We start from the raw sequence: 7,336 nt of genomic DNA on the forward strand, positions 1-7,336 counted from the left end.
AAGTAGTTAGAATAGAAATAGAATAGAGAGTGCAAATGTTAGAGGGTCAAGTTTTTTAATAAAAAAAAACAAGCAGATAAAATTAGTAGTAGCATTAGAATAGAGAGTGCTAGTGTTAGAGGGTCAAATGAAGATGAAAGAGATGTGTTTTCAGACGTTTCTTGAAAATATTAAGCTGCTTGGATTGAGCTGGGCAGGTCATTCCACCAGGAGGGAACAGTTAATGTAGAAGTCCATGAAAGTTTTATCATAGGTAGAATGCAAAATGTTTCAATAGAAGCATTTCAGTCAAATGTAATTTATGCAATATTTCAAACCTAAATCAACCCATGGCAACAGTTTAAAAGTAGCTGCTGAAATATCTGATCTTGTAAGATGTGCTCCCTTTACACAGAGTGCATGTGATCGCGAAATCGAAAGTGAAAGAAAACAGCGCAAACGCTCATTCAAAACCGGGTTTCGGTACCCAACCCTAGTAATTGTGTAAATCTCAATGGTGGTCACTAAATTGTATTGTGTATGATATATATCGTATATGACAATATTGTTATTGTTGTTTTGATGTGGAAGCGGACACTGAGCATGTATAAGTATTACTTGCGTATAATTTTGATTTTTTTTTTTATCAGCTGTTTGGACTCTCATTCTGACGGCACCCATTCACTGCAGACGATCTGCTTGTATGTAAGTGATGTAACGCTAAATTTCTCCAAATCTGTTACAATGAGACTCATCGTCAAAACTCATCTACGTCTTGGATGGCCTGAGGGAGAGTACATTTTCAGCAGATTTTCAACTATTCCTTTAATGAAAATTAAATATAATTAAATATAATTTTTGTCAATACTGCACACCCCTACTAAATTGTATGTATATTGGCTATTAGAAAATGGCAAAAAAAAAAGTGATTGCTTTAGATTACAGAAACAACACAAAGACACGCAGCTCTGACTTGAACTAGATTGTTCCAGTTTCATGGTTTGCTACCATCTCTTGATTTTGACGTCATTGTGAAAGAAAATAGGCCAATTATGTTGGTCAAAGCAAAAAGCACTCAAATCGGCCCTTTCAAACCCTTTACTGCCTTCAATTATTTCCCATGAATTCTCCAGATGGGTCTATTTGCTTTACGAGCATGTGTTTTTGTCTAGGGTATAGTGTATGGATTTGATAGCATACAGACCGTGAGCATCAATTATTGCTAGAGCAGGCAGCTTTAACATAAATAGTGCAGTAGAAACAGCCAGCATCATTATTTAAACATATCCAAGTGTTTTTGTAAGCAATATACAAGATGAGGTCCGCTAGTGCATATGACGTCTGAACATATGCTGAAATATAATGCTGTTATCTGAGAGAAAGGATATGAATGAATGAAGACCTTGGCAGTACAATGACTAAACATGGGAAAATATAATTCAGTCACTTCTTTATATATGTATATATATATATATATATATATTTTTTTCTGTTCCAATAGAGAACCAAACAAGTCTCCATCTTGGATATTCTGGCTGAGTAAACTTTCAACACATTTTTATTTTTGGGTGAACTATTCCTTTAAATCTAATTACTACAATATGTTTGTTTTGATTGTCAGTGATGTTCTCACTAAGAGGTCTGTTTCCATGGTTCATTCAGGACATGTGGCAAAAAAAGGAGGTTGAATGAAAATAGAAACAGTCCCGTCTCTCACTTGCTCTCGTTTGTCCTCAATATATTTAAGTAACATAAGAGCACATCTGAAGTTTATTTCCCGTCATGCACCTGTCCCATGGGTAGAATGAATGAACATATGTAGACTATCTCAGAGGTCAGGGGTTTGTCAGCAGAGTTCACAGGGCTAATATTTTCATGAATATGTGTGTGCGCTCACTCAGGGAGATTTCTGAGGATCAGACGATCTCGTTACCTCTTCAGACATCAATTTCCTGTAAGTGTCTAAGGTCCTTGAAAAACTCCCACACACTTAAACACAGAGATCAGCTCTTCCTGTGCTGAGGGTCACCATATCAGTCACTGCATATGGAATTCTCAACTAAAATCAACGCGCACAAAAGCGTTAACAGATTATTTCTGCTGTGATACACTAGTATGGAGTCCCACACGTGCCAATCAATAATCAAGAAATCAATAAAACAATCACTTTTGAAATGTGTGATTATGGAACTGTCATAAGATAATCTACATTTCACGCAACCACACATTTGTCAGCATCACACTGTGCAGGACACGCCGATACTGCAAAGTCATTCACATAAACACTGAGTCGCCAACTACACAACATGTTTTCACTCCTATGCTATACATGACACAGACAAAAAAGTGATAACTTGATATTTTGGGGATTTTGTTTGATATTTAGACAATATTTTGTTGAGTGTGTTTATGTGTTGGTACTTTGGCTGGTTTAGGCCGAATGATGGTTAGTTCATGGCAGTGACAGTGACAGAAATTAAATTTTTCATTAGGAGGTGATACTTGCCACCTTTAATTGATTACAGGATCATTTCTACCTGTATAACTTTTTTCCTAACCATATCAGATGTACGCATCATCTTTTATGCCGAATTCTTAGATTTAAGTGATAAATTTCCATTTAAAATGACACTATAGGATGTTATAAATAATCTGTAGCAACAAAATTTTTACATTACATTTTTGGCACAGAAGCTGCATTTAAAGCAGCATTATGTAACAGCAGATGTATTAACACTGCATAAATAATGCTATATTAGGTATAATAGAATATTAATAAGTATATGCATATGCAATACTTTATTGTTAATGTTCATATTTTGAATATTAATAAATGAAGAAAAAAAACCACTTTAAATATAAAACTAGAACCCCTAGTAAGCGGAGGCAAGTCAATGTCTTAACGAGTGAATCATTGAGTCATTCACTCAACCGATTAGTTCAAATGGCTGATTCATTCAAGAACAAAGTAAGTGACTGTTTTTATGAATGAATCATTGAATCACTGATTTGTTCAAGGGCGCGGATTTATTCAGCAACAAAACACCACTGGTTCAAAACACCAACGGCTCGGTTTGAAACTGTTTTGTTACCGAAACAGAGCACAAAAAGACAATACTGACATTATTATATCCACACAATATTAACTTCTTACTCAACTGTTGCATAAATCAGTATCACATGTAATTGTGCTGATATTACAAAAAAAACTTCATAACTATATTATACAGAAAAATAAGACAAAAAGACTTAGAGGAATTCCAGGGTCATTCTGCTAGCTTAAATCATGCTGTGAAAGTGTGCACTAAAGGCGTGTTTCTGTTTGTTTTTTTGCAAAGTGAATGACATACTCAAAACATTGTTAAATCAACAATTACAATATTATCGTAGACGATACATATCGCACACCCAAAGAAACCAAGCCTAAATTTAATCCTTTTGCAACCATTTACAGTAGATTTATCAGCAGAGCAAAATATCCATGAACAACAATAAGGAGAACTTCTGAGAACTCTTTCACTACATACACAAGGACCTTTTCAAAGTAAGTACAGCCAACAGTAGACACACACCGTCTCCTTGTTTCTATGAACACTTGTGTAACTCCGCAAACACAAAATACTTCCTGCTCTCAGCCAATCATGTGTCAGCATATGTTACCAGATGTCATTCAAGTTCAGACAAAAGTATTCAGGTTCAAGTGTTGTCTTTCCACCAGCTCGCACACACAAACACTCACACAATAAGTTTCATATAATCATGTCCTCTATCACAATAGAATTCTGATTCTCAGACAAGCTAAAGCAAAACTCAGTTATCTGAAGCAGACATGAGTGCTTGTGTGTGTGCGTGAGTGCTTTCATCTGGTTCAGTCAGAGATGTTTTACTTTAATATCATGTATTTTAATGCACATTCTTGCATGAAAAATGTAAGCCTTACGCAAGTCTGCAAAGTTGGACAGGCTGCATTTCTTTTTGGCCTTAAACGCACATTTGAGCACGTACACTGCACACATACAATATTATTCTATTTCTCGTAAAGTATTCAGCATCGCAGAGTTTGATTCAATTTAATTAATGGAGGTCAGAGAACATCTTACTTTTTCTAGTAGACAAATAAGGTCCAATTCTCGCCATTAACAAACCATTAACTACAACTTTTGTCTCAATAAACTCCTAATTTGCTGCTTATTGATAGTTAGTAAGGTAGTTGTTAAATTTAGGTGATGGGTAGGATTAGGGATGTAGAATATGATCATGCAAAATATGTGCTTTTTAAGTACTAATAAACAGCCAATATCTTAATAATAGGAATGCTAATAAGCAACTAGAGTTAACAGTAAGAATTGGTACCTATTAGGGCTGCACGATAAATCGCATGCGATATTTAACGCGTAGTTTTAATATTCCATGAAACTGATAAATGCTGCTCTGACTGTAAATACAGTTTGGGATCACTATGATTTTAAAGAAACTGATATTTTGAGGCGCAAACTGATTAAATTAACTGTAAATACCTTTAAAATTAGGGATGCACCGAATGTTCGGTAACCGAAATTAAGCGAAATAAGCGAAAAAGACCGAATAAACTGTACCAAACAATGACGTGACGCGATCAAATAGCAACCAGAATATAGTGAGAGGTGCAATGCAACAAACATGTCAGCAGTGTGGAAGCATTTAAAACTGTCCGAGAAAGACGCAAAAATCATTACAAGCACCGACAGCGAGAGACTGTTTAGTACTGCATCGCATGTCTTCGATGAGAAGAGGAAGGGGTGATTGTTGCTGGTTACTGTATGATAATTGAAATCGCAAAATGGCCTTAAACAATTAGTAAATAAACTGCAGAATGTCATGTTTTCTAATGCACGCACGCATTGCATTCTGACAGCGCTGCATGAACTCGCGGTGCTATCTGCTCGTTAGCCAGGGTTCAAAGTCCAAACCGCGAGGGAAATCTGCGCTGTAACAGCGTACTCAGTTGCTCAGTCACATTTTTATGATTTTTTTTTTTTACAAGGCACGTGACAATGCGATACGTGCGACTTATAATTGTTTTAAAAGAAGGTTCTTCTGCTAAGCAAGGCTGCTTTTAATTGTACAGTTAAAAATACATGCCTGATTCAAGAAGGGGGTCTTGATGGCCAAAAAAATATTATTTTACTAACTTATTAATTTTAAGTTAAATTGTGCTTTGTTGGTATAACTATAATGTCTGCTAGAATGTTAAAAAATGTTCAGTGTTAAATACTTTTAAATTGTTGTTTTGTAATAGATTTTTTCTTTGAAAAGCAAGACAAAACAGTAAAAAGCACATTTTGGCTATTTAATTTGTGCAGTGGTGAAAAAAATTGGCAAAATACATGTGGGGGAAAAAAAACTCGAAAAACCTTGTTCAGTATTCGGCCTTCGGCCCAGTATTTCATTTTGTTCGGTTTCGGCTTCGGCCAAGAATTTTCATTTCGGTACATCCCTATTTAAAATGATACAAAAGATTTAGATTTCAAATAAATGTTGTTCTTCAAACTTTCTGCTTAAAGAATCCTATAAAGACACTGTATTGTGGTTTTCACACTTCATTAAGCAGTACAACCATTTTCAACTAATAATGAAGGGTTCTTGAGTGCCAGATTAGCATATTAGAATGATTTCTGAAGGATCATGTAACATTGTCTTTCATTGTAATGATTGATGTAGTAAGCCATCTGTTTAGACTTAGAAAAGCTGCTATGGGATGTTTTGTTGAAAGCCAGGGGACGCACGCACACACACATAATGAACTCCTAATGTGATCGGCTACATGTCAGCATCAGTATCGTTCAACACCACACAATAAAACAGACAATGTAAAAATAAAGAGGTGGAACAGGCCTAGATCAAATGTCCATGCGAGATGAAGCCTGAAGCCGCCATTACCTGAGATATGACCTTAGAAGAGAATCTCTAAAGACGCCCCGTTGAAGAAGCAGCAGTAATCCTATCAAAACATTTATGTACTGCTAAGACTGATAGAATGTGGACAGGTTGCATAAGATCAGATGCTTAAAATAAATAAAATAAAAAATAACTTCAAATGTGTATTTTGAAATATGGATGTGAGCCATATTTAAAAACAGAATGTCATATCCAGAAAATCATATCTAGAGCCAAAAATCAGGCTCAGTAGAAAAACACCCCACAACACCCTAGAAACCAACACACGAACACCCAAGAACCTTAGAACACCCACCATAAAAACTTTGGTAAAAAAAAAATATTGCAAAACTACATCGCAATTTTTCTTTAAATGCAACGCACAGATTTTTAAATGCACCAGCTGTTATCTTCCTAACTTCCAGGGCAAATATCAATGTACAATTAATCTGCTGCTTTTACATTGAACTGGTATTAATGTGAGAATGCCACAGACCACAGAGAGCGAGTTCACTCAAACCTAAAGTCCTTCTGAGAACATATCAGACTCAATTCCTGCATGTCAACTAAAAATAATAAAGGCCCGTTCACAACAAGAACAATAACTTTCTGACTCTAAAAGAAGACACGTTTAACAATAAAAACTAAGAGGAACAATATTGTTAGGATCACTATCAGAGAGAGCATTTATTCCAGCTAATGAATGATTAAATCCATCTGACTTAACACAACATAACTGCAGTGCAAGCATGCAATACACAGTACATTATATAGTTAGTTTTTGTGAGTTCACCACCTATTTGTCAAAACATAATATAGTTACCAATTGCAATGAGAGGCTGTTGTCCAAACCTCTATGTATTTCCTACTGTACTTTGCAGAACACAAAATAAGATATTTTGAAAAATGTTGGGAACCAATTGTATAGAAAAAAAAGAGAGACTTCAAAATATTTATTTTATGTTCCACAAAAGAATGAAAGTCTTACAGGTTTGGAACAAAAGGAAAGAGAGTAAATTATGACATAATTATCATTTTTGAGTAAACTATCCTTAACCAGACTCTAAACCCTGCCAGAATTGATAGATATAAATTATATTTAGACTTGTGCCGGTATTCGGTAATGCGATATATCACGGTAATGAATATGCACGATATTGTTATCGTGGGCACTTCTAAATACCGTGAATAATTATTTACAAATTATTCCGAATTTTGAATGCATTTTAAGAATACTTTTCCCATCAACTGGTCAAAATGCACAACACAGCTGTATGCTGAGTGAAAGAGGCTTGCACACTCTGACGTAAACAAGCGGGGACGAGAAGCACATGGCGGAACATGTGAGAGACGCTCTGGATGAAAGCGCACTTTCACTCTCTGACAGCAGATGGCGCTAAACTGCAGAAATAATAATAATAATAATAATAATAATAATAAT

The 7,336-nt window shown here is 35.4% G+C and overlaps 1 protein-coding gene across 3 annotated transcripts in view; it reads right to left on the bottom strand.

The window, feature by feature from the left end:
• Positions 1-7,336, bottom strand: part of raraa (retinoic acid receptor, alpha a) — a 187,630-nt gene that overhangs the window by 40,836 nt on the left and 139,458 nt on the right. The window lies entirely within an intron of this gene.

This window comes from Sinocyclocheilus rhinocerous, unplaced genomic scaffold, assembly GCF_001515625.1.
Source record: "Sinocyclocheilus rhinocerous isolate Xijiao unplaced genomic scaffold, SAMN03320098_v1.1 scaffold419, whole genome shotgun sequence".
Classification (NCBI taxonomy): Eukaryota; Metazoa; Chordata; class Actinopteri; order Cypriniformes; family Cyprinidae; genus Sinocyclocheilus; species Sinocyclocheilus rhinocerous.